Source organism: Octopus sinensis, linkage group LG21 (assembly GCF_006345805.1).
Source record: "Octopus sinensis linkage group LG21, ASM634580v1, whole genome shotgun sequence".
Classification (NCBI taxonomy): Eukaryota; Metazoa; Mollusca; class Cephalopoda; order Octopoda; family Octopodidae; genus Octopus; species Octopus sinensis.
Window position 1 is genome coordinate 8,915,399 of NC_043017.1, and position 27,618 is coordinate 8,943,016.

The 27,618-nt window shown below is 39.5% G+C and overlaps 1 long non-coding RNA gene across 1 annotated transcript in view; it reads right to left on the reverse strand.

Moving 5' to 3' along the window:
- LOC118767396 overlaps positions 1 to 18,636 on the reverse strand; it is an 18,712-nt gene extending 76 nt beyond the window's left edge. The window contains exons 1-3 of the long non-coding RNA XR_005003312.1: positions 18,444 to 18,636; positions 13,063 to 13,073; positions 2,231 to 2,240 (exon numbers count right to left, since the gene is read on the reverse strand). This is a non-coding gene — a long non-coding RNA (uncharacterized LOC118767396). The remainder of the gene's footprint in view (positions 1 to 2,230; positions 2,241 to 13,062; positions 13,074 to 18,443) is intronic.
- Positions 18,637 to 27,618: the final 8,982 nt, after the last annotated feature.

A 27,618-nucleotide genomic window follows, 5' to 3' on the forward strand; every position in this document is an offset into this window, starting at 1 on the left:
GACAAACACAGTGTATGCATATTATACGACTGTTATGGGGTGAGTGTGTTTGGTGGAGTCCTTTTCAAATGGAAATACGTACGAGAGGTGGATACGCTCGCCTAAAAACCATTGAATGACCTTAATTAGGGCACAGTCATTTCAATAACTAAAAACCTTTCAATGAATACATACCTCCCTCCTACACCCACCCACATATATATATATAATAATATATATTATATATATATATATATAATATATATATATATATATAATATATATATATATATATAGATAGATAGATAGATAGATAAAGATATAGGAGTGGCTGTGTGGTAAGTAGCTTGCTAACCAACCACATTGTTCCGAGTTCAGTCCCACTGCGTGGCATCTTGGGCAAGTGTCTTCTGCTATAGCCCCGGGCTGACCAATGCCTTGTGAGTGGATTTGGTAGACGGAAACTGAAAGAAGCCTGTCGTATATATGCATATATATATATATATGTGTATGTGTGTGTGTTTGTCCCCCTAGCATTGCTTGACAACCGATACTGGTGTGTTTACGTCCCCGTCACTTAGCGGTTCGGCAAAAGAGACCGATAGAATAAGTACTGGGATTACAAAGAATAAGTCCCGGGGTCGATTTGCGCGACTAAAGGCGGTGCTCCAGCATGGCTGCAGTCAAATGACTGAAACAAGTAAAAGAGTAAAGAGTAAAAGAGTATATATATATATATATATAGAGAGAGAGAGAGAGAGAGAGAGATTTAGTGTGTTATGTGTGCTTCTACCCCCGTTAAAGAAGGTGATATACTTTTAATTCAACGGTGTTTGCTAGTCTTTCTACTTTGTTCCCTATAACCGCCTCCTCTCACTCTTCCTCCACTCCACCTTCCTCCTTTCACATCCTCCACATGTCCCTGTCTCGTATCTGTGTCGATGTCCAAGTCGTACTTGTTTACTTGTCACTCACTGCCCTTCTCACTACCGCTTTCTCTTTTCATCCGCCTCGATTCTTTTCCTTCCTTTGGATTTATTTTGGCGGCCTCATTTTCATTTCCTTATTATTATTATTATTATCATTCGGTCTATTCTGTTGGGATCTTTTCGGTTTGAACAGCAGTTTTTAACATAATTTCTAGGTAACTAAAAAATTTTAAACTTCGTATACTGGTAGAATGTGTTTATAATACATTTTTTTCTCTTGGCTTTATTGAAGAAATTCTATAGTTTGTAAGATATTTGTTGCTTTTTTTTCTTCAATTTCTGCAATTTCAACCAATCAATGACGTCCATTGAGGTAAAAAAAAACATTCTGTGCCGTATGAATATGTCTCTCGTTTAAGAAACAGATTGGGTTTATTTACATTTGGGAAGAAAAAAATACCCTTCCCCCCACCCTAACCCGAACCCTAACTAACCCTAACCCTTAACCCTAACCCTAAAACAGATTGAAATGCAATAGATCGATACTAGGGTCATAATTATGGATGACAATTTCATATGACACCGCCAGAAAAAACTGCCGTTCAAACCGAAAAGATCCTTCTGTTGTGTGTGGGGAGAGTCATTTTCTTTTTGTAAAATTTCCACTTTTTCCTTATTTCTTATCTACATAATAAAAATAAAAATAAGGAATAAGTGGAAATTTTACCGGTGAGTGTGTTAAATTATAAGGCACAAAAACAAAATGACTCTCCCCAGACACAACAGAATATGTTTCAACACACGAACTCACATAAAGAATCTTGCAAACCAAATCCAAAAACGAAATACTATTCGGTAGATTGAGGCAATTGTCTACTGCATCACCTTGTGTGTTCTTTTCTGCTGTTGGCAGTGTTCAAACTCTTCCTGGTACTGCATTGTGTTAGGTAGTTTGTTTTTTGTTTCTCTTGGGGTGTGGTGCAGTCATTTGCTGTGTTACTACTTGTATTGTGCGTTGAGTGTGTAATGCTTTGGTTTTTTTAGCTTGCTGGTGGAAGTTTATTTCAATGGATAAATGTTGTATAGAGTGTGTCTTTTATTTGTGCGTTATATTGTCTTTGCACAGCATCAAATGCTGGAGATGTACTACGATGTCAGCTGTTCACTACCAGTGAACTAAGGTAACACCCCTTATTTTTCGAGCACCATCCAGAACCACATGGTTCCAGGATCAGTTCCACTGAGTGGCACTTTTGGCAAGTGTCTTCTACTATAGCCGCGGGCCAACCAAAGCCTTGTGAGTGAATTTGGTAGACGGAAACTGAAAGAAGCCTCTCATATATATATATATATGTGTGTGTATTTGTCACCCCACCATCACTTGACAACTGATGTTGGTGTGTTTACGCTCCCGTAACTTAGTGGTTCGGCAAAAGGATCCGATAGAATATGTACTAGGCTTACAAGAAATAAGTCCTAGGGTCGATTTGTTCGACTAACCCACCTCCTTCAAAGCAGTGCTCCAACATGGCCGCAGTCAAGTGACTGAAAGAAGTAAAAGAATATGTTGATTTGATGGAAAGGATGCGCCAATGCACAGCACAAACATTTGATCTCTATAACAAATCCTCCGTGCAGGTTATTCAGCAAAATCTACATGAACATCTACATGTGTATACATGATGTATATTTATATATATTTGGGCAAAGAGGAAAAGAGGTTTTTTTTATCTTTCTTTTCTCTATACACACATACAGCACGCACACACGTATGCATACACACACGCATATATAGATCTTTTTATGGACAGTTGTAAATATTTTGTCTCCATATACAATATCTTCGTTGTGTGAAAAAGGGGATAGCCAAACTAATTTCAGTCCCATGCTGGGATTTCATCAACAATCCAGTGTCCTCAGCACCGGTCATATATTAATCGAACTAGCTGTCAAGAATGCGTTATATATGCAAATCGGGTTTTCTCGGTTTGTTTAAGTCCATAGTAATAGTGGTTTTAAAAGCAGGATCTTCAGTCGCGCTTGAAATTCCAATACAAGATTGAAATCAGACTGATTCACCTCCCACACTTTTTCCCCACGCTCCCGATGATATTGTGTGTGCGTGGACAAGGTGTATGCATATACACAGCATTGGCCAAGCAATATCTAGTTAATATTCAAAGGCGGCGAGCTGGCAGAAACGTTAGCACGCCGGGCGAAATGCGTAGCGGTATTTCGTCTGCCGTTACATTCTGAGTTCAAATTCCGCCGAGGTCGACTTTGCCTTTCATCCTTTCGAGGTCGATTAAATAAGTACCAGTTACGCACTGGGGTCGATATAATCGACTTAATCCGTTTGTCTGTCCTTGTTCGTCCTCTCTGTGTTTGGCCCCTTGTGGGTAGTAAAGAAATAGGTATTTCGACTGCCGCTGCGTTCTGAGTTCAAATTCCGCCGAGGTCGACTTTGCCTTTCATCCTTTCGGGGTCGATTAAATAAGTACCAGTTATGCACTGGGGTCGATATAATCGACTTAATCCGTTTGTCTGTCCACTTGTGTTTAGCCCCTTGTGGGTAGTAAAGAAATAGGTCTTTTGTCTGTCGTTACTTTCTGAGTTCAAATTTCGCCGAGGTCGACTTTGCCTTTCATCCTTTCGGTAATCGATAAATTAAGTACCAATTACGTATTGGATCGATCTCATCGACCGGCCCCCATCCCCCAAATTTCGGGCCTTGTGTCTAGAATATCTAGTTAATATCCCATATGCTCTGTAGAACAGCATACACACATGAATATACGTGAATGTGTACATACACAATCACAGCCACATTTTTCTCAGTCAATTTTATCGACGGTTATGTTCTCACCGAACTTTCTCTTTCTTCCCACCTGCTTTATCTATCTATCTATCTATCTATCTATCTATCTATCTATCTATCTATCTATCTGTCTATCTATCTATCTGTCTGTCTGTCTATCTATCTATCTATCTATCTATCTATCTATCTATCCGTCTGTCTATCTATTTGTATGCGTAGTTGAGTATATCTATATCGTATTTTGTTCTAAAATTTCGTCTACAGTAAGTTCACCCCTTACCCTTCTCTCTGCGAGTGTCTTACTATTTCCTTTGTATCTCTCTCTGTCTCTCTCTCCCCCGCCACACAAAATCGCTAACCTTGTCTTTATTTCCCCCTCTCTTAAACCATATCATAAATCTACATCCCCTTCACCCCTATTACTCTTTCATCAACATCATCGGCAACATCACAATCCCCCTCCCTTCTTGGTCTTTCTTCCCTGTCTCTCTTTATATCTATCTTTCTCCCTCTGTCTCTTTCTATCCCTCTGTCTCTCTCCCTCTCCCACTTTGTGTCTATCTTTCTCTCCCTATCTCTTTGTGTCTATCTTTCTCTTTATTTCTTTCGTTCTCTCTCTTCCTTTACTCCCTCCCTTTCCTCTTTGTATTTAAAAATATTTAAAACTCCCCCTCTAACATTCATCACCTCTCTAACCCTCCCTCTATCTATTTCCCATTCTATCTTTCTCCTTTTCTCTCTCCCTCTTGCCTTTATCCGTCTACTCTCCCCATCCTCCCATAGTATTATCAACAGACGACACCCCGACGACTAAACAGCTACTACTTTATATTTCTCTCCTACTACCATTACTCATCTTTTTCTTCTAGACCTCCTACCACCACGCTATCACTTACTCCTACTATTCCTACAAGCAACCCACTTTTCTGGGAGAGGATCCGCATGGCTAACGTCGTGTCCTGGCCTGGCTGCCTGCCACACGACCTACGTGATGTCGCGGGCTGTGTGGGTGACTCCCGGATGGCCTGCTGCTTGTATGAGTGTAGGCCTACGTACGTATGCAGATATTTAATAAACATCCTCATACACATATATTTACGTATAATAGATACAAATAATAGGTTGCAGGCGTGGCTGTGTGTTAAGAAGCTTGCGATCCAATCGCATGGTTTCGAGTTCGATCCCTCTGCCTGGCACCTTAGGCAAATGTTTTCTGCTATAAACCTCGGCAGACCAAGTGCGTGGATTTTGGTAGACATAAACTGAAAGAAACTCATTCAGTTTATGTGTTGCCATCCCACTGCTCGACAGTGTCGGTTTGTTTACGTCCCTGTAACCGAGTGGTTTTTAAAGGATTTAGTCGAACAAATCGTACACCAGTACTTAACTTATAAACATGGTACTTATTGCATCGTTCCCTTTTTGCTGTACCGCTAAGTTATGTATATAATTGTATTTATAAAGGAGGAGTGGACAAACGAAAGAAAAAGGCACTCAACGAATTTAGTATATATACATACATACATGCATGCATACAGACATCATACATACATACATACATACATACATACATACATACATACATACATACATACATACATACATACATACATACATACATACATACATACATACATACATACATACATACATACATACATACATACATGCATGCATGCATGCATGCATACGGACATACATACATGCTTATTCTGTTTCTGGAAAGACGCATAAATTACGTATATATATATATATATATATATATATATATATATATATATATATATATATATATATACATATATATGTGTGGTATGCAGTGTCACTTGAAGCAAGGACACAATGGGCAGTTGCCCAGGGACCTCATGGGTTAAGGTTCCAGTCATGATCTGTGTAGGTTGTAACTTATTGTCAATAAATAGACACTGCAGGGCCCTGAGCATTGATCTGTCCAGACTCCTGTAATATGAGCCGCCCGGTCGGTGGTGTTCGCGTGATTCTTTAGACATTTCTGTATGTTCATCTGTATGTATGAATGTCATTTTAAATATATATATATAGCAGAAGCAACAGAGTGACTCAAGGTTCGAGAGTTTCTTGCGGTGGCACTGAACTTTCGGACCCTGAGTCACTGTGTTGTTTCCGCTAACAAAAATATACATATTCTTTTACTTGTTTCAGTCATTTGACTGCGGCCATGCTGGAGCACCGCCTTTAGTCGAGCAACTCGACCCCAGGACTTATTCTTTTGTAAGCCCAGTACTTATTCTATCGGTCCCTTTTGCCGAACCGCTAAGTGACGGGGACGTAAACACACCAGCATCGGTTGTCAAGCAATGCTAGGGGGACAAACACAGACACACATACATATAAACATATATATACATATATACGACAGGCTTCTTTCAGTTTCCGTCTACCAAATCCACTCACAAGGCTTTGGTCGGCCCGAGGCTATAGTAGAAGACACTTGCCCAAGGTGCCACGCAGTGGGACTGAACCCGGAACCATGTGGTTCGTAAGCAAGCTACTTACCACACAGCCACTTCTACGCCTCATATTTTGAGTTTTATTTTTGCTGTTTGCACCAACATACCTATGTGTGTGTGTGTGTGTATGCGTGTGTAATCACATATGTATGTATGTCTGTCAATATGTACGTATAATGATATACTTCGTGTGTACGTATGTGAGTGCGAGAGAGAGTTTAGTAATTATATATGCCTTGAGTTATAACCGTATGGACACCATGTGTAGGAAGAGGTCGCTGGCTTAATTGAATATACACACCCACACATACACACACAAATACATACCTATATACAACGTAAGTACGTACTTTCATACATATACATGTGTATATATATATATATATATACATATACATATATATATATATATTATCACGCATAAAATTCGGAATCTACAACCAGCACACTTCACCCGAGCTAAGATTCCTACACAACCACGAAATGTCCTATATCTAAGATTCAAAAATTCACTCACTACACCCCCTTTTCTCTCTCATGCACATAGACACAAACAACCACTAAAGTGTACACACACACACACATGCGCACACAAATACACACACACACACACATGGACACACACATATACATGCTCACATACCGAGACAGACGTACTAACAATGATAACCTCCTACCCTCGCACAGTCACAAGCACACACACACACACACACATACACACACTATTCACATAGAAAGACATAATTACATACAAATGCAAACACACACACACACACACACACACGCTCTCTCTTTCACGAACGGAATGTGCCAGACACACTCTCAGACACACGTACGTTCAATCAAATTCCGCACACACAAACATACCCATCTATCCATCTCTCTATCTATCTATCTATCTGCATGTATGTGTAAATATATATATGTATATATATATACTAAGCAATAAGGGTTTAGCAACGAGTTGCCTTACCACATACCGAATTTAGAATAGCAGTCAAAGGTTATAGCTATTTCTTCTACTAAAAAGGAGATCTCAGTAAAAACCCACTGTTTTTACTGAGATCTCCTTTTTAGTAGAAGAAATAGCTATAACCCTTTGACTGCTATTCTAATTCGGTATGTGGTAAGGCAACTCGTGCTAAACCTTATGCTTAGGATTACTTAAATTTTCCTCGAATGAGCTTTTACATGCCGAAGACTACTTGGTGTAATTGATATTTTTTCCAATTAATTAATTTCACCCTTCATATTACGGATTATGTATATATAATATATTTTATATATGTAATGTATATATTATATATATATATATATATATATATATATATTATATATATAATATATATACATATACATATATATATATATTATCACGCATAAAATTCGGAATCTACAACCAGCACACTTCACCCGAGCTAAGATTCCTACACACCACGAAATGTCCTATATCTAAGATCAAAATTCACTCACTACCCCCCCTTTTCTCTCTCATGCACATAGACACAAACACCACTAAAGTGTACCACACACACACATGCGCACACAAATACACACACACACACACACATGACACACACATATACATGCTCACATACCGAGACAGACGTACTAACAATGATAACCCTCTACCCTCGCACAGTCACAAGCACACACACACACACACACCTACACACCTATCACATAGAAAGACATAATTACATACAAATGCAAAACACACACACACACACACACACACGCTCTCTCTTTCACGAACGGAATGTGCCAGACACACTCTCAGACACACGTACGTTCAATCAAATTCCGCACACACAAACATACCCATCTATCATCTCTCTATCTATCTATCTATCTGCATGTATGTGTAAAATATCTATATGTATATATATATACTAGCATAGGGTTTAGCAACGAGTTGCCTAACCACATACCGAATTTAGAAAAGCAGTCAAAGGGTTATAGCTATTTCTTCTACTAAAAAGGAGATCTCAGTAAAAACAGCACTGTTTTTACTGAGATCTCCTTTTTAGTAGAAGAAATAAGCTATAACCCTTTGACTGCTATTTCTAAATTCGGTATGTGGTAAGGCAACTCGTTGCTAAAACCTTATTGCTTAGTATACTTAAATTTCCTCAATGCGGCTTTTACATGCCGAAGACTACTTGGTGTAATTATAATTTTTCCAAATTAATTAATTTCACCCTTCATATACGGATTATGTAGATATAGATATATATATGTAGATATGTATATATATATATATATTATATCTATATATATATATATATATATATATATATTACATACATACGTACGTTATATATGTATATATATATATATATATATATATATATATATATATATACACGCACACATACATATGCATGTCAATATATATATATCAACATGTACATATATATGTTTGTACATACACACACATGGTACGTTGGCGGAATGTGTCATATATATAAACAGCGACACAGACGCACTCTCTCCTCTCTCACACACACACACTTACACGCGCAACGCATACACACACATTCATACACGCGTGCATACACACGCGGCGCGCGCGCGCGCACACACACACACACACACGCACACACATACCTATACAGCCTGTCGTACTGACGACTAATCCCTGGAAACGTGAGTTTCAGTAAAATTTGACAATTGCTGAAATATATACAATGTACTTACACATACACACACACATATACATACATACATACATACATACATAATTTATGCACAAATATATAGGACAACGGAGAGGCCAGCGAAGCCAGCTATTTGCAGTCTAGGGAGAAAGGGGTGTTGCCTTAAAGGGGTTATATGTAAAAGGGGGAGTTTCAGAAAATGACAAATTCCCTGCTTTCAGTCTCCTCCTGCTCCTCCTCCTTCTACTCTTACCCCCCCCCCGTTCTCCCAACTGAAGTGCTTCAATGTTGTTATTCCTCTTACCCAACCGACCCCTTATTCCGTTCCTTTTACATCTTTTCCTCAAGCGGACCTGTTACAGGGTCTTTGAGAATGAGTGGAAAGAAGGATGAAAGAAGATATCCTCAGACTGGAAACCTGGTCCAAATGCAAGCAATAGCATGAATTCGGCTAAAAACATCCCAAGGGGTCTGTTGATGTGTATTAAACAGGATTAAGTCTACAATCTAAGTAGGCCATAGTGGGACTCAAGCTTAAAGCATAGATCAGTGGATCAATACGACCCTTGGGGGTCCACGTAAGATTTTGTCTGTTAAAATTTATCTGCAATAAATTGGTTATACTTCTACAATTCTTTGACTTGTTTCCATCATTTTGACTGCAGCCATGCTGGAGCACCGCCTTTAGTTGAACAAATTGACACCTAGGACTTATTCTTTGTACCCCTAGTCCTAATTCTATTAGTCTCTTTTGTTAAATCGCTAACTTACAGGGATGTAAACCCACCAATATCAGTTGTAAAGCGATGGGGGAGGGGGACAAACACAGACACGCAAATAAATATATATATATATCTTCGCCATGATAGATCGCTAGCCACCACACATTCTTTATTTTCTCTCCTTGTTTCTTTCTGTGTTCCTTTCAGTGGAAGAGCATAGGCTTGAAACGTTAAAGACTTTTTCACTTCCCAAGCATTATACTAATACATCTATTTGTTGTCTACACCACCTGTCTTCATCTTTTGTTTTTTTGCGAATTCTCCCTATATATATATATTAATATATATATATATATATATATAGATATTATATATATATATAATATATTATATATATATATAAAAGTAAATAAATGGTACAACGAGGTACCGATATTTACTGGAAAATAACGATCGTAATAAATACGACGCTATTGTATAGCTTCACTGCGTATATACTAGCAAAGACGTGTGTGTGCAACAAACATGAAAAAAGTTTGTCTTACCTCTAGGAAGAACATCTGAAAAATGAAAAACCTAGAAACGGATAATGCAGGACCGGTTTCAGACTCTTCAAATACGTTTGACAACGTAGATTTGATTTGTCTTCATCAGCTGCATATACCTAGACAAAATTTCAAATATTGCCACATCTATGCCAGTACACTCATCTGAATGCCAAAACGTTAACAGAACGAGAAAAAGTATATATATATATATATATATATATATACAACAGGTTTCTTTCAGTTTCTGTCTACCAAATCCACTCTGGAGCTACTAGACTGGATGTGTATATAAATGGATTGGCTACTTGTTTCTGTGAGATTGATCAACTGATGTTGGTAACCTCTGATGAGACATCAATAATGTTTGAAAACTGATTCAGGTTGTTCACCACTTTTTCAATCTGGGGAGAAATAGTTAAATTTGACATGTTTGTATGTATACTATGTAGTTTTCCATACATACATACATTGTGAGATCATGGGTTTGATTTCCATACCGGGCATTATGTTGTGCTCGTGAGCAAAGCACTTCATTTCATGTCGCTCTGCAATCATTTCATCATCTGGCATGTGGCACATGGCACACCTGTACAGGTAATGTCGATTTGATGGAGGGAGTGAGGTTATGCGTACATAAACATTTGATCACAATAAACAAATCATCTGTGTGGTTGCTTAGGAAGAAATTGCTAAGCCATCATACTTTGTCTAATGATGGGAGAGTCCATGATATATATATATATATATATATATATAGCCTCCGTGCTGTGGGCACGTAACAAACACCATCCGATCGTGGCCGTGCCAGCCTCGCCTGGCCTCCGTGCCGGTGGCACGTAAAAAACACCATCCGAGCGTGGCCGTTCACCAGCCTCGTCTGGCACCTGTGTCGGTGGCACAAAAAAACACCATCCGAGAAATGGATGCGTGCGTTCCGTCATATAATAAAATATATATATATGTAAATTAGAGAAAAACCACTATTATGTAAATCAATCAATGATAGATGTAAATCATAGCATATAGAAAAAATAAGATATATGATAAAACATATAACTAGATCACAATAAAGTGAAATGTTCAACAATTCTTCCTCCCTGTCCCCTCTCAAATCCCCCTCTCTTGAATGACAAGACTCCTTCCTCCCCTTTGTTATTTTCTGCATAACTTAGACCAGTGCTTCTCAAACTCTCTGATGTGGCATAAGAGCAGTTTTTTTTTTCCAGTGTGCCAGAGACTGGTAATATTTCTTAGTAATATCAATTTATACTGGAAACAATATATAAAATGGATATAATAAAAGTTGACAATTTTTTATCTTATATCTATTTTGTATACAAATAGTACAATATTACATACATAAGGATTTTATAATCATATTATAATATTTCTTTCTTTTCTGGAAACTCGTCGCATACCAGTAGCTAATGGCTCACAGACCGGCACCGGTCCATGGACCACCACTTTGGTTAGCGCTATGTCACGCTGGTGAGACCCATATTGGAGTACAGGATTCAAGCCTCTTCTCCTTATCTCCCCAAAGACATACAGCATCTCGAAAGAGTCCAGAAGCTGGCTACCCGCATGGTTCTTGGTCTCAAGAATTTGTCTTATGAAGAAAGGCTGAAGACGCTCGACCTTTGTTCTCTAGAAAAACAACGATGCCATGGTGATCTCATTCTTGCTCACAACATCATAAGCGGAAAGTGTAACCTTTTGAAATATCTGTTCTTCACTCCTGCTCCAGAACGTAGGCTGCGGGGTCACTCCGAAAAGCTCTATCTGCGACGATTTCATCTCAATCGAAGGAGAGGGGCTTTCTTCGCCCGGGTTGCGGATCCGTGGAATAAGCTGCCGGACGAGATGGTGAAGATGCCGACGACCGCTCGGTTCAAAGTCTCCCTTGATCACAAGTGGCCTGAACTCTTTACATGAACACCACCCTGTACATAACTCCATGTCTCCCTACATGGCCTTGCTTTTTGCTTTTTGAGCCGAAAAATTAACTAACTAACTAACTAGCGCTGACTTAGACAACAGTTTATTCACTGCACCCTGTATATATATGACTTTTGCATGTAGTTGTACCTTCAAATTACAGCACATGCAGCACATCATGTAGAGTAACTATATCATTGTTCTTTTAAAGTTGGTTATTATTTTCATCGTGACATGTTTCTGTATTATACTGGTTTTATCAGTAAAAACAGACATCATTTGTATGAAAGGAAGAAGTGCCTTAAACAATGTTTATCACACTAAGTTTCAACGTCGGTCATTAGAACTTGCAAATAGTTGCATTCCAGACATGTTTTTCTGTTTCATTGAATGAAGGTTTGGCAAGACTAATTTACTGTTGTTATGGTAATGAGTTCCGGAAATGGTAATGCACTTAAATAAACTTTAAAAATAAAATTACTGAAGCAAGAACAGAAAGTGTATCATGTTACGTGGCCTGTTTGATTCTGTGTTTGACATGAATGCATTGTTAATAGAGGTGTGGCTGCATGGTAAGAAGTTTGTGTCCTAACCACGTGATTCTGGGTTCAGTCCCACTGTGTGACACCCTGGGCAAGTGTCTTCTACTATATCTCAACTCTGGGGCCAACCAAAACCTTTTGAGTGGCTTTGGTAGACAGGATGTGAAAGAAATCTGTTGTGTGTGTGTGTGTGTGTGTTTGTCCCCCCCACCACCACCACCACCACTTGACAACTGGTATTGGTTTGTTTCTGTTCCCATAACCTAGCAGTCTGGCAATAAAGACCTGTAGAATAAGTACCAGGCTTTGAGAAAAGAAAAAAAACAAGTTCTGGGGTCAATTCATTTCACTAAAAATTCTTCAAACCTTGGATTGCCTTACTTAGATCTTCCATCACCTTGTCCTGCTTTGCTGAATGAATTCCAGCATATGAACACAATCAGAATGCCTTTTGTGTCCCTCCATACTGACTACAACTTCAGAGTCTCTGCTCCAGCTGGCCATGTCATATCTTACAGTCTTTGTATGCATTCACAGACCCTTGAACATCAGTCATGATGTCAGCATTTTGATACACTGCACAAATCATCATGATACAGGTCACTCTTTCCCAATATTCAGATGGCTTCCAGTCCCTCATGTCAGCAAACTTCTTCTCAACTACAACTTCTATCTTTATGCTCTCCAACGCTGTTGACTGTTCACCAAAACATCAAGTTATTCCTGAAAAAAAGGGGACATAAAAAAAATCATCAATTTTAGCCCAAACACCCTACATGATGCATCAAACTGTCTATTGTAAACATATTGGTATCAAATTTTGCACAAAGCCAGCAGTTTTGGGGAAAGGAGCAAGTTGATTACATCAACCCCGGTGTTCATCTGGTACATATTTGATCAACCCCAAAAGGATGAAAGGCAATTTGAAATCAGAAGATTAAGACACGAAATGCTGCTTAAGCATTTTGTCTGGGGGGCTAGAAATTCTGCCAGCTTGCTGCCTTATCTATTGAAAGCATATTGACACAGGTTTTTATATGGTGTCAGTTAGAAAAAAACTTAAGGTTTTTACAGTTATTAACCCTTTCATTACCAACCTGGCTGAAACTGGCTTTGGCTCTGACTACAAATGTCATAAGTTTTTAATTAAAATCTTCCATCAAACCTTAGCCACAATTTATCTTCCTAAAATGAGCTAAATGATAACTAAGTTATTTTACTAAATTCTTTGTTATATTTAAAATTAATTGAAACAAACACAGAGGATCTCAAAATAAATACGGTAACGAAGGGGTTAATCAAATGCAACACGCATTGCTGTCTCCTATAATAATTATTATATTTTGGTTTCATTCATTCATTCAGTTTTTATTGTGCCTTGTGGCACTTGTGGCAACAGCAAGACCATTCCACCTTCTAACACCGAAAGCATCCTTGACAGCTTGTTCCATTGTTAACCCTCTGCTTTTAAGATCTTTTGTTATTGTTCTCTGCCACATTTCTTTTGGTTCACCATTTCTTCTCTTACCTTGTGGAATCCATTGCAAAGCAATCCTGACAACTGAGCTCAGTTTATAGCGACAAACTCGACCCAGCCATTTCCTTCTACTTGCTTCAATAATTTCTATTATTGGTTTCACATTAGCCTTGGTGTGTAGTTGGCTATTCAAGATCATATTCAGCCAGTAGACCTCACATTAGCCTTGGCTATTCAAGATCATATTCAGCCAGTAGACCTCACATTAGCCTTGGCTATTCAAGATCATATTCAGCCAGTAGACCTCACATTAGCCTTGGCTATTCAGATCATATTCAGCCAGTAGACCTCACATTAGCCTTGGCTATTCAAGATCATATTCAGCCAGTAGACCTCACATTAGCCTTGGCTATTCAAGATCATATTCAGCCAGTAGACCTCACATTAGCCTTGGCTATTCAAGATCATATTCAGCCAGTAGACCTCACATTAGCCTTGGTGTGTAGTTGGCTATTCAAGATCATATTCAGCCAGTAGACCTTCAAAATTTTTTGTAAACATTTTGAAACACCTCCGATTTCTTTTCAAGTTACAGAAACAATAACAAGAAATAATGATATATTTCAGTTTACTGAAATATAATAATTATTATACAGATGAAATAAAATATATCAATTACGTTTGTATGAACAATTAACGATTATTTGTTTACCATTCACTTTGACGTAGTTCATTTGGTTTCACTTTACCCACCATCTTACGGGTACAATGTTCAAAAGGTTGTTATTTACGCATGTCCTGTGCTTTCCTTTCTGACTATTATGAAATGTAATGTTCTGGGATACATATGCAACAAACCCTCCATAAACCATAAACCTTTAACCCTTTAGTTTTCAGATTATTCTGTTAAATGTAATAATTTTTCACTCAAATTGTTTTGAATTAATCATGCATTATCTTCTAGCTTTGAGGTTTCAATGACGTTATTGTTTATTTTTAGAATGACATTGTAGGGTAGGTGTGAGAGGCTAGATATCGCCAGCTAGAATATAAAACATGTAGAATATCTGGGCCAGATATGGCTGGTTTAAACACTAAAGGGTTAAACAAATATTGCCCTTCCTAAAATTTAATGGTAGTCCCTTAAGTTTAAGAAAGATGGTTCTGCAATTTCTTGCAGCACATGATTTGTTTATTGTGATCAAATGGATGTGTTGTACATTTGCTTGCTCCCTCTGTCAAACAGACCACTGGTTTCCAGCCATTTTTTATCTATGGACCCTTTTGTTTCCTGTTTACTCTCCTGGACCCTCATAGACACTTAATGTTTAAAATATCCTATTGTATTTTTGTAACTACATATCATTAGGAATTGTATAAAAAACAATTGTTATTATACTTTATGTATTGTTGAAGAATAACCAGTTTATTGCTGACAAACTTTAACAGCAAAATCTTACCTGGATACTTATTGATTTGGATACTTATTGATCAGACCACGTATATGTATGTGTGTATGTGTGTGTGTGTGTGTGATATATACATATATGATATTTATATATAAAGATGGAAAGCCCTCGGCCCATCAGGAATCATTGGTGAGATGCATAAAATATCTGATGGTGTGGGTTTTGATCTAGTCACCTGTATTGAAAAGCAGGTGGTTCAAGAAGGAGTCATACCCAACGACTGGTGTCGCAGCACCATAGTCAACTGCTACAAAGGTAAAGGTGATGCCTAAGATAGAAATAATTACAGAAGTATCAGATTGTTGGATCAGCTGATGAAAATTGTGGAGAGAGTCATAGCCCAACTAATTTAGGGAGAGGGAGTTAGCCTGGATGAGATGCAGTTTGGTTTTGTGTCAGGGAGAAGCACCACTGATGCTATATTCCTGGTAAGACAGCTGCAGGAGAAATATATAGCCAAAGACAAACCTCTGTACTTGGCTTTTGTTGACTTGGAGAAAACCTTTTACAGGCTCCCCCCCCCCGATCCCGTATCTGGTGGTCAATGCTGAAACTAGGGATAGATGAGTGGTTGGTGAAAGCCGTACAAGTCATGTACAGGAATGCTATCAGTAAGGTGGGTGCAGAGAAAGAGTTTCATACTCCATAACACCCAACACCACAATAATAATAACAACAATAACAATGATAGTAATTATCATAGAATAAATAAATGATAATCGACAACAATGCAAATAATAATTTTTTCAATGGATTCAGCATGTTAATTGGATAATGTTAGTTAGTAGAAGAAAAAGACTGGTGGGGAGTGGTCTACCACTTTCGTACAGTTAACATTCTGGAGTGAATGGACAGATAATTTCAATTGGGCTTTGGAGTTGTGTCTGGTTACAATGACACACAAGCACACACACATACACACACAGACACACACACACATGTGCACACACATGCACACACAAACACACACACGCCCACACACATACACATGCACACACACATGCACACACAAACACATATGCACATACAAACACACACACACGCACACACACATATACACATGTGTGGGTAATAATTTATATACTTGTGTTAGTGAGAGCACTTGTTATTTTTTTATGTGTGTGTGTATATATATATATATACACCTACACATACATACACACTCACATGCATGCATGCACACACACACACACATGCATACACATGAACACACACATGCACACTTGTATGAATGTATAGTTTATTTAAGACGGTCCAGTGATTTGTCTCTTTGGGTTTGCACAGTGTGCACTGCTTCTGCAAACGTGTCAGAATGAACAAAAAGATCTTTCCACCCAGTTTGATTTGTCTAAAGAACCTGTGACACCCTGCAGAAACTCTTGAATCACAGGCCACTGCACTGGTTCATCCAAAAAGCTACCCTCAACGTTTGTGTTGAATGTGGAATAATATTCTACAGAATCTCTGAATCTCTACCCTGTAACATATATGGCATGTCTTCATTACCATCTTCCTTTTGTTCTTTTCCAACAGGCATCTCTTCTACAGCAAGACACCTATTTTTTATCCCTCTATCATACTTTAAACCTCACATCACCCAGCACATCCTCAGTTGATGGGGTCTTTGTCTTGCAAGTCACATGGTAACCTCCCTAGTGCTGGTGCTAATACACAGTTATGAGGATAAGCACAAAGACGCACACACAATCAGCTGTCCACAAGGGTGCCAACACATGCGAGACCAATAGGATCGCTGCTGCAGAAGTCTACAGACAAGCCAGGAAGAACAGAGCTAACAACCCTGTAGCAGGCGCTACCATTCCTTGTCCACACTGTTAAAGACTTTCGGGCGCAGATTGGCCTCACTAGCCATCTGCGGATTCACAAAACAAGTCTATCCCCACCACAGGATGACTAGATAGTCTTCGTCACATCGACGGACAAGCAATCATCAAAATCAAATATATATATATATCAATATATACATATATATATATATATATATGTACACATAGATACATAGATAATAGATAGATAGATAGATAGATAGATAGATAGATAGATAGATAGATAGATAGATAGATAGGTATATATATACATGCAGAGATACATACACACACACATGTATGTATATATATATATATACATGATGAGCTTATACACAATTTCCATTGACCAAATTCATTCACAAGGCATTGGTTGGCGTAGGGCTATAGCAGTAGAAGACACTTGCCCAAGGTGCTGTACAGTGGGACTGAACCGGAAACCATACAATTACAAAGGGAAGCTTCTTAACTACACAGTGAAAACCAACCACAACTACACAACCAGCCATAAAGACTAGGCTTGTTTCCCTGGCACTTCATTTGTGTAGGAAAACCTAAAGGATCTTCTAATTATGGGTTTTCCAACCAGCATTTCATTTCTCTGTAGATGTCAACTGTCTCCACGTTCGTCCATATATTTATTTGTCTCTGTTATAAACGAACATTATATGTCTATCAATGACCATTTGAATGTTTAAACATAGAAGCAGAATCGTTGTATTGTTAAGCGTTTTACTTGTACTGTTTTGTATGTTCAGTTTTGCTGTTAGTTGTGTTTTTGGGTTATCTTATCCTTTCTCAATGTATTCCAATGTCTTTGTGACAATTATCATATTGTTCTCATACATTCTTTGCAAACATCTCTTTACTTTTACTTGTTTGAGCCTTTTGGCTGTGGCCATTCTGGGGCACTGCCTTCACAAGTTTAGTCAAACAAATTAACTCCAGTGCTTATTCCTTCTTTTTTTTTTGTGTGTGAAAGTTTGGTAGTTATTCTATCAGCCTCTTTTACTGATTAAGTTACAGGGACATAAACAAACAAACACTCTGATTCTACCAGGACACCTAAATTTATTCAGGAAGTTTAGCAAAACATTGAAGACAATCCAAGAAAATCAATGAGGTCAATTGCAAAAACATTTCATGTGTCAGAAAAAACAATCAGAAATGTTGTGCATGAAGATATCAGATACAAATCTTACGTGATGAGGAGAGATAAATTCATATCAGAAAAACAAAAGGAAACCATTCATCAGATCCAAAAGACTTTGAACAAACTTAAAATCCATCAGAAGATGGTGTGATTTGGTTTTTCTCAAATGAGAAAAACTATGACCAAGACCAGAAAACTAACAGATGAAAATGACAGATGGCTATGTGCAAACCCTTCTGAAGTTCCAAAGTAATGCACACAAAATTTCCTGCAAATGTCATGGTGTTGGGAGTTGTTAGCAATGAAGGACATGTGATCCCACCTCACTTTTTACCACAAGGCCTTAGAATGAATACTGCTGCATATATTGAGGTTCTGGATAAAGTTGTTAAGCCTTGGATCAACAGTGTATGTTTTTTCAACAAGATTCTGCACCATCACACAAGGCTCAAATGACACAAGAAAGGATGGCTGACAATTGCACGATCACATGACCCCCAACATTTGGCCCCTAATTCTCCAGATCTCATTCACTGGACTACTATGTATGAAGCATCATCGAGAAAAATAATCAATGAACCCTCCATAGCACTAAAGATTCTTTGAAAGCTGCCATAGTTCAAGTCGTGTCTGATATGAACAAGGACCACTTAATCCGAGTTTGTTAACGATTTTGACCATGTGCAGAGGTAGTTATTGATGCTTATGATGGCTCTATTGGATGAAATTATTAAATTGATTATTTAGCTTTATCTTTATGCTATTTTTATAAAAATACAATTTTTTTCTGTTATTATAGAAGCATTTTTTTAAAACCATAAATCTGTCCTCAAATACCAACTGCACCCTGTGTATATATATATATATATATCATCATCATCATCATCATCATTTAGCGTCCGTTTTCCATGCTAGCATGGGTTGGACGGTTCACTGGGGTCTGGGGAGCCCGAAGGCTGCACCAGGCCAGTCAGATCTGGCAGTGTTTCTACAGCTGGATGCCCTTCCTAACGCCACCCACTCCGAGAGTGTAGTGGGTGATTTTATGTGCCACCGACACAGGTGCCAGACGAGGCTGGCGAACGGCCACCTCGGATGGTGTTTTTATGTGCCACCGGACACAGGTGCCAGATGAGGCTGGCAGGTGCCAGACGAGGCTGGCAGACGGCCACGCTCGGATGGTGTTTTTATGTGCCACCCGACCAGGTGCCAGATGAGGCTGGCGCCGGCCACGATCGGATGGTGTTTGTTACGTCCCCCAAGCACGGAGGCCAGTCTATGCGGTACTGGCTACGGCCACGTTCGGATGATTTTCTTGTGTGCCACCGGCACTGGTACCAAACAAAAAGATACAAATTCCATTTATGTTCATCTATTTTGATTTGTTTTGACTTGATTTGATTTGATTTGATTTTCACTTGCCTCAACAGGTCTTCACAAGTGTCACAAGAAGGAAGGTATGCACAGGTGGACTGTCTACGTCGCCGGGTCTTCGGATGGTGTCTTTTATGTGCCACCGACACAGGTGCCAGATGTGGCTGGCGAACGGCCACGATCGGATGGTTTTCTTGTGTGCCACCGTACTGGAACCACAAAGATACAAATTCCATTGATGTTCATCTATTTTGATTTGGTTTGATTTTCACTTGCCTCAACAGGTCTTCACAAGTGTCACGCGTGTCACACACTTGCCTCAACAGGTCTCCACAAGTGTTACACACTTGCCTCTGCCTCAACAGGTCTTCACAAGTGTCACACACTTGCCTCTGCCTCAACAGGTCTTCACAAGTGTCGTAAGAGGGAAGGTATGCACAGGTGGACTGACTACGTCGCCGGGTCTTTGGATGGTGTTTTTATGTGCCACCGACACAGGTGCCAGGTGAGGCTGGCGAACGGCCACAATCAGATGGTGTTTGTTGTGCCCACAGCACGGAGGCCAGTCGATGCGGTACCAGCTACGGCCACGCTCGGATGGTTTTCTTGTGTGCCCCGGTACTGGAACCACAAAGATACAAATTCCATTGATATTCATCTATTTTGATTTGGTTTGATTTTCACTTGCCTAACAGGTCTCACAAGGGTCACACACTTGCCCACAGGTCTCCACAAGGTCACACACTTGCCTCTGCCTCAACAGGTCTTCACAAGTGTCACACACTTGCCTCAACAGGTCTTCACAAGTGTCATAAGAGGGAAGGTATGCACAGGTGGACTGACTACGTCGCCGGGTCTTCGGATGGTGTTTTTATGTGCCACCGGCACAGGTGCCAGATGAGGCTGGCGAACGGCCACGATCGGATGGTGTTTGTTGTGCCCACAGCACGGAGGCCAGTCGATGCGGTACTGGTTACGGCCACGTTGGGTGGTTTTCTTGTGTGCCACCGGCACTGGTACCACAGAGAATACAATTCCACTGATGTTCATCTATTTTGATTTGTTTTGATTTGATTTGATTTGATTTTCACTTGCCTCAACAGGTCTTCATAAGTGTCACAAGAAGGAAGGTATGCACAGGACTGACTACGTCCCAGGTCGGGGCCACGGGTTATGGCCTGACTAGTCTTGCCGGGTCTTCTCATGCACAGCATACTTCCATAGGTCTCGGTCTCTAGACATTCCTTAGTGAGACCTAAAGTTCGAAGGTCGTGCTTCACCACCTCGTCCGTTTTCCTGGGTCTACCTCTTCCACAGGTTCCCTCCACTGCTAGGGTGTAGCACTTTTGCACACAACTATCTTCAGCCTTTCTTGTCACATGACCATACCAGCGCAGCCGTCTCTCTTGCACGCCACAACTGACGCTTCTTAGGTTCAGCTTTTCTCTCAAGGAACTTACACTCTGACGATTATGAACACTGACATTACACATCCATCGGAGCATACTGGCTTCATTTCTTGCGAGCTTACGCATATCCTCAGCAGTCACGGCCCATGTTTCACTACCATGTAGCATGGCTGTACGTACACATGCATCATACAGTCTGCCTTTTACTCTGAGCGAGAGGCCTTTTGTCACCAGCAGGGGTAAGAGCTCTCTAAACTTTGCCCAGGCTATTCTTACTCTAGCAGTTACACTTTCAGCACACCCACCCCCACTACTGACTTGGTCTCCTAGGTAGCGGAAGCTATCAACTACTTCTAGTTTGTCTCCCTGGAACGTGGCAGAAGTTGGTCTCTGCATATTTCCAGTGTTTATTGCTCCTGAGCATTTGCCACAGACAAAAACTATTTTCCTAGTTAGCCTTCCTTTGACATTGCTGCACCTCTTATGTGTCCATAGCTTACACTTGGTGCATCTTATAGAGTTTCTACCTACACCTTTTTACAGATCGAGCAGGGCCATCTACCTGAAGGCGTTTGTGATTGATCTACCTTCCTACTTATTAGAACTTTGGTTTTGGCTAGGTTGATTCTAAGGCCCTTCGATTCTAATCCTTGTTTCCACACCTGGAACTTCTCCTCCAGTTCTGATAGTGACTCAGCAATTAGAGCAAGGTCATCAGCATAGAGGAGCTCCCAGGGGCAACCTGTCTTGAATTCCTCCGTTATTGCCTGGAGGACTATGATAAATAGGAGGGGACTGAGGACTGAACCTTGGGGACCCCAACCTCTACCCGGAATTCTTCACTGTACTCGTTGCCCACCCTCACCTTACTAGCAGCATCTCTGTACATGGCTTGCACAGCTCTCACCAACCATTCTTCTATCCCTAGTTTCCTCATTGACCACCAGATAAGGGACCGGGGGACCCTGTCAAAGGCTTTCTCCAAGTCAACAAAAGCCAGGTACAAGGGCTTATCTTTGGCTAGGTATTTCTCCTGCAGCTGTCTTACCAGGAATATAGCATCAGTAGTACTTTCCCTGGCACGAACCCAAACTGCATATCATCTAAGGTAACTCTCTCTCTAATTAGTTGGGCTACAACCCTCTCCGTAACCTTCATTACCTGATCCAGCAGCTTGATGCCCCTGTAGTTATTTGTCTCTAGGGCGTCGCCTTACCTTTGTAGCAGTTGACTATTATGCTGCTACACCAGTCATTGGGTATGACCCCCTCGTGTATCACCTGGTTAACTATACGGGTGACTAAGCTATAGCCGACACCACCAGATATTTTGAGCATCTCTGCAGTAATTCCTGATGGGCCTGGGGCTTCCCTGTTTTCATGCTTCTAATTGCCTTATCTACTAAGGAACTGTTAACTCGGATTGCTGGTCCCTCTGTTGGGTCGACATTCGGCAGACTCTCTTTATCCCATTCATTTTCCTCATTCAGCAACCTTTCATAGTGGCGTCTCCAAGCTTCTCTCTTTGCATCCTCATTTAACGCAAGTGAACCATCCTCCATGCGAACACATTTCTCTCCTACCACGTCACGATTCTCTCTCACACACTGTCTTGCAACATATATATATATATATATATATATACATATATATACATACATATGTAAATAACCTCTATCTATCTATCTGTATGTATATATTTATATATGTGTGTGTGTATAAATATAAGTATATCTATAAATATGTAGATATATGTATATGCATGTATGTATACACACACACACATACACACACATGCATACACATATATACATGTATGTTTACATATATAATGTATATGTATATCTGATGAAACATGTATGTGTACATCACACACAGGCACACACACACACACACACACATATATAATTTATCCAATGCTGTGATTTATGAAAGAGAAATAAAAAGATTTATATTTCCATAAAAACAATTGACGCTAGCAAGCAGCTGCAGTTGTTATTTCTATACACACATCCATATACATACATGCATATATATACATATATATATACATATATGTACATGTGTGTGTATGTGTGTGTGTGGAGTTATGAAAATATTGTAAACTTTTACTAACAACTACAACAACAACAATAATAGTGTCACTGCAAACTGCCAGGAGAATATTTATGAGATATGGAGTGTGGGAACGAAAGAACAGAACTGGTTTCTAACTCTTCTGATGTTACTGGATATTTTCTGGGTTTTGTACCCGTTTATTGTCTGCAATTTCATCCTCTCCTCCTCCGACGCCAACCATTTTCAAAGATGGTTTCTCTCTCGTTTAAAGTTACTTTTTGGTCAAAGTTCTATATTCTTTTGTTTCGTATTTTTCTATCATTCCTTCTTTCCTTCTTTCTTTCTTTCCTTCCTTCCTTCTTTCTTTCTTTCTTTCTTTCTTTCCTTCGTTCCCTTCTCTACCCTTTCATGGTATCCACCTCCTCCTTCCCTCCTCCTCTTCTTCAGTTTTCCTTCATTCACATTTACCCTTTCTTTCCTTCTTTCTTGCTCTTTATCTCTTTCTTTCCTTCTCTCTCGCTCTTTATCTCTTTCTTTCTGTCTTCTCCCTTTCTTCTCTTACTTATATTCAATCCGTTTTAAACCACGGCCATACTGGAGCATGGACTTGGTCTATCGTTAATGTTTGTTTAGTTTTCATTTTTGAAAAATTCCGACTTCTTTTTTTGAAATATCAATTTCAGTTTTGGTTTATTCTTTCATAATTTTACTTGATTTTCAGTAATTTATTTTGCTTTTTGTTTTTTGTTTTTAAGGCCACCCACCTGGGGCACTCAAAGTGCTCAAAGTCATGTGTTAGGCACAAGCATGGCTGCGTGATTAAGAAGCTCATTTTGTCACCATGTAGTTTCGAGTTCGGTCCCACTGCATGGCACCTTGGGCAAGTGTCTTCTACTATAGCCTTGGGCTGACCAAAAGCCTTGTGAGTGAATTTGGTAGACGGAAACTGAAAGAAGCCCATCACATTACGTGCACATATGTATGTGTCTTTGTGCCTGTATTTATTACCAGCCCTTTCCCTACTTGACAACTGGTGTTGGTTTGTTTATGAATGATGGCTGAATGTAGACAGTTGAGGAGTAGTATTGTCTGTCTTGGTCTGTGACCAAGCTGGAGCACCACCTTGAAGGATTTTCATTTAACAAATCAATTTCAATACTTTATTCTTTTATTCATTTATTCTTTTATTCTTTTACTTGTTTCAGTTATTTGACTGCAGCCATGCTGGAGCACCACCTTAAACGGTTTTAGTTGAAAAAATTGACCCCAGGACTTGGTTTTTAAGTTCTGTATTTATTCTATCTGTCTTTTTTTGCTGAACCACTAAGTTATGGGGGACATAAACACACTAACACCGGTTGTCAAGCAGTTATGAGGGGACAAACATAGACCCAAAGACACACACACATAGATACATACATATATATATATATATATACGATAATCCTCTATCAGCTTTCATCTACCAACTCCACTCATGAGGCTATAGTACAGGTTCATTATTATACAGTTGGAAAGTGTACTGAAGACATAAGTGTACCTTGGATAAACCAGAATTGATAGAATAAAGATGAAAGAGAAAGTGGAGAAGAGAGAGAGAGAGAGAGAGAGAGAAAGAGAGTAACAACACTAAACATATGCGTTCACAAAGAAGGCTATACAAATAGATATACCGTGTTTCAGTTCTACAATAATAAGCATGTTATACATGCATATATACATAGATACATACATATAACTACATACCTACATCATTTGCAGGCATACATTCATATATGTTACACATACATACTGGCATACTGGCACTCCGCCGGGTTCCAGTTGATCCAATCAACAGAACAGCTTGCTCGTGAAATTAACATGCAAGTGGCTGAGTACTCCACAGACACGTGTACCCTTAATGTAGATCTGAGGGATATTCAGTGCGATACAGGGTGTGACAAAGCTGGCCCTTTTTTGAAATACAGGTACTACACATTTTTGCCAGATGAGTAGACTGGAGCAATGTGAAATGAAGTATCTTGCTCAAGAGCATAGCACATTGCCAGGAATACATACATAAATACATACATGCATATGTACATAGATACATATGTGTATGTATTTGTGTGTGTGTGTATATATATATATATATACACACACACACACATAGTAAGTCCAAAAAAAAACAAAGAACAAACACAAAAAAAAACAACCTGTGGACGTGGTACATGTAAAATATTAGCAGACACTCAGGGAAGGAAAGAAGGGTGGTTTTACATTTCGAGCAAATCTCTTATCATCCTCATCATCATTTAATGTCTGTTGTCCATGCTGGCATGGGTTGGACGGTTTGAGAGGCTGGAAGGCTGTACCAAACTCTAGTCTGATTTGGCACGATTCCTATAGCTTGATGCCCTTCCTAATGCCAACCACTCCAAGAGAGTAATGGGTGTTTTTATATTCCACCACCATGGGTACTATTTGTGTGACACCAGTATTTGTCATAGCTGTGATTTTACTTGATGGGTCTTCTTCTCAAGCATGACATAATGCCAAAGGTCTCGGTCACTAGTCATTGCTTCTGTGAGGCCCAAAGTTTGAAGATCATGCTTCACCACCTCGTCTCATGTCTTCCTAGGTCTAACCCTACCACAGGTTCCCTCTACAGTTAGAGATCAGCACTTCCTTACACAGCTGTCCTCATCCATATGCATCACATGACCATACCAGCACAGTTATCTTTCTTGCACACCACATCTGATGCTGCTTATGCCCAAATTTTCTCTCATGATGCTTACACTCTATCGAGCATGATGTTATGTAGTTATGTAGGTCCTTCTGGATATTTTTTTCCAAAAAAGGGCCAGTTTCATCACAGTTGAATACCTGTTGTGCAATGTAACCCTCGGCTGTGATGAGCTGGCAGAATTCACACACAAAATCCTCAGCTGCCTTCGTGTCAAAACTTGCTGCTTCTCCATTCTTGACGACACCGTGAAGACCAGTCCTCTTCTTGAAATTATCAAACCAGTCATAACTGGCCTTAAATATGTCTGCTTATGTCTCCTCCATTGATGTTCCAGGGTTCTGCTTCAGGTGATCCCCATACAGTGCTTGTGCTTTGTTGTAATGGCCTTGATCTCATCCTTTTTCTTCAGGATGGTGCAGATCGTTGACATGTTTCGGTCATATCGATGTGCTGTGTCGTCCACACTCCTCTCTCATGTTGATCAATAATTTCCTTCTTCAATTCTATCACAATCAGCTTTTTCTTCTCAGCACTGTCCTTCACATTAACCTCTTTAGGACCCATGGCTAACAAAATGAATTATTATACAATAATAACAAAAACACACAAAACCAAAAAAAAACACTGGGAAAAACACAACAGGGATGCTGCCATAATGAGATAAACACATGAACTGAGTGAGTGGAGGCTGCGCTTGTTGGGAGAGCTCAGCATCGACTAGGGGTCACTTGTATAAAACTTGCTTGTGCTGTGGATTTCCGTTTGTAATTCAAGACAAAAATTTGCACGAGCCTCGGCTTGTGCAGCAACAATGGTGCACTCGTACTGCAAGGTTCTACTGTGTGTGTGTGTGTTTGTCTACCACCACCACCACCACTTAACAACCAGTGTTGGTGCGTTTATGTCCCCATAACTTAGTGGTTCAGCAAAAGGGGCTGATAGAACAAGTGCCAGATTTAGCCCAAAAATTAAGTACTGGGGGTCTATTCATTTGACAAAAGATTCTTCAAGGTGCTGCCCCAGCATGGCCGCAGTCTAATGACTGAAACAAGTGAAAGGATAAAAGAATAAAAAAATATATATAGACACACACCACACACACACACACACACATGCAACACAACACAAAGCATGCAGGTCTATACATGCAGTGACATCCATGCTTGTGCACACACATATGTATATACACCACATACACGGACACATGCATACATGTCTACATACATGCATACACACACACATACATGTATATATATATATATATATATATATATGCATACAAACGTACACACATACATACATACATATATACACTCATACATTTACATGCAACAAAGCTATTGCTGCTGCCTAAATTATAAATTCCAGTGAAAGAGCTTTGTTTTTGGTTTATATGTTTGTGTGTGTGTGTGTGTGTGTGAAGGTATATCTGTATGTACGTATGCATGCTTATGTATATATATATATATGTCTATATATATACACACTCAGGCACAC